We start from the raw sequence: 2,434 nt of genomic DNA, 5'->3' as shown, positions 1-2,434 counted from the left end.
ATTTATAACAATAGAAAAAATCCGTTCCAAAAAATTCGATCATGCAAAGAAAAGCATATGCTTTTTTTTTTTTATGTTTTAACAAAAGCGTAAGAAACGTTAACTGATCATAAGCTTCTTCTGAGACTGAAGGTTTTCTTTCATGAGCATAAGCGTCTTAGATTACTAAGCATCAAAGTTTAAATTCGCCTTCAACAACTAACGGGAGGATTTTGCAAACTTCGGAGAGGTAACACATTTTCGAGAACGGGAAGGTTTGAGTATAAAATTAATATGAGAGAGAGAGAGAGAGAGAGAGAGAGAGAGAGAGAGAGAGAGAGAGAGAGAGAGAGAGAGAGAGAGAGAGAGAGGGCCTGTTAGTTTTAAAAATAGGTCATATTCTATCTCACAGATTTATATTTTTGTGATTATTTTGAAACACTAAATACACAGGAGAGAGAGAGAGAGAGAGAGAGAGAGAGAGAGAGAGAGAGAGAGAGAGAGAGGAGAGAGAGAGAGGAGAGAGAGAGCCTGTTAGTTTATATAAATAGGTCATATTCTATCTCACAGATTTAAATTTGTGATTTTTTTGAAACAAGAAATACACAGGAGAGAGAGAGAGAGAGAGAGAGAGAGAGAGAGGAGAGAGAGAGAGAGAGAGAGAGAAGAGAGAGAGAGAGAGAGAAGAGAGAGAGAGAGAGAGAGAGAGAGAGAGCCTTTTAGTTTATATAAATAGGTCATATTCTATCTCACAGATTTATATATTTGTGATTTTTTTGAAACGGGAAATATGCAGAAAAGACAGACTGGAGAGAGAGAGAGAGAGGAGAGAGAGCAGAGAGAGAGAGAGAGAGAGAAGATGAGAGGAGGAGAGAGAGAGGAGAGGAGAGAGAGAGTAGATAGATATTTTAAGTTTATATATTAACTTGGGTATTCAGCTTTAGAGTAAAATTCCTAAAACAAATGTACTAATTTTCAAAATGAATATTTCGAAAGTATATATTTTTTCAGCAGATGTATTGAAGCTCAATTTCTTGAGTAGACAGATACATTAAGTTTGTATATTAACTTGGGTAATTATTTTAGCAGTAAAATCATCCACCTAAAAAGAAATAATTTTCAAAATGAATAGCTCTTGTAGATTAAAAAAAAAAAAAAAAAATTCAAAAACTTAAATTTATTTTTAGTCAATAGATTTTTTTTTCAGTGGATCAATTGAGATTCAATTTCTTAGGAGTAGTCAGATACATCAAGTTTAAATGTTAATTTGGCTGAATATTCTAGAAGTTAAATTTCCCCAAATAAAGGCACACTACTTTTTAAAAATGAATAACGTTAGCAGAATTATTTTCTACTTTAAAAGTCAACCCTTACTTTTAGTAAATCTATTAAAGTTTAATTCTTTGGAGTAGAAAGGTACATCACTTTTTTATATTAACTTTCTCAATATTTTAATAGTAAAATTCCCCACCCCCACCAAAATGCACCCATTTTCAAAATGAATACCGCTGGTAGAAGTTTATTTTTCTACTTCAAAAGTCAATGTTTTTTTTTTTTTTTTTTTTTTTTTTTTTTTTCAGTAGATCTATAGAAGTTCAATTTGTTGGTACTAATTTTCAAAATGAATATTTCGAAAGTATATATATTTTTTTTCAGTAGATGTAAGCTCAAATTTCTTAAGTAGACAGATACATTAACTTTGTATATTAACTTGGGTAATTATTTTAGCAATAAAATCATCCACCTAAAAAGAAATAATTTCAAAATTAATAGCTCTTGCAGATTTAAAAAAAAAAATTTTTTTTTTTCCAGTAAATCTATAGAAGTTAAATTTGTTGGTAAATATTTTTTCTTTCAGTAGATGTACGAAGTTTAATTTCTTGAGTAGACATAAACGTTAAGTTCATATATTAACTTGGGTAATTATTTTAGGAGTCAAATTCGGCAGCTTACAGGTTAATGACCTCACGGAAAATTTTTCTGGTAGGACATTTAAACCTAAACATCAGATATTCCAAAGCTACTTATTTTAGGACACAAAATAAGTGAATAATATTTATAATAAAAATGATAAAAATAATAATAATAATAATAATAATAATAATAATAATAATAATAATAATTTTCAAATTTATGATAATAATAATAATAATAATAATAATAATATGATATATAATAATAATAATAATCATAATAATAATAATAATAATAATAATAATAATAATAATAATAATAATAATGATAATAGAAATAATAATAATAATAATAATAATAATAATAATAATAATAATAATCTAAACGCAACCAAGATTGTACAACAGTCCAAAAAGGAAAGGGAAATCCGAAGGTGCAAAAGCTCGTTTACTTACTTTTGTGTTTACTGGTCCCGATGAAGAGCGCTCGTAGTACGAAGACTGGCTGCAGATTTTTTTTTTTTTTTTTTTTTTTTTTTTTT

This window comes from Palaemon carinicauda, chromosome 18, assembly GCF_036898095.1.
Source record: "Palaemon carinicauda isolate YSFRI2023 chromosome 18, ASM3689809v2, whole genome shotgun sequence".
In the NCBI taxonomy this organism is placed as follows: domain Eukaryota; kingdom Metazoa; phylum Arthropoda; class Malacostraca; order Decapoda; family Palaemonidae; genus Palaemon; species Palaemon carinicauda.
The sequence above is the reverse complement of the archived record's forward strand: the minus strand, read 5'-3'. Positions refer to the sequence as shown.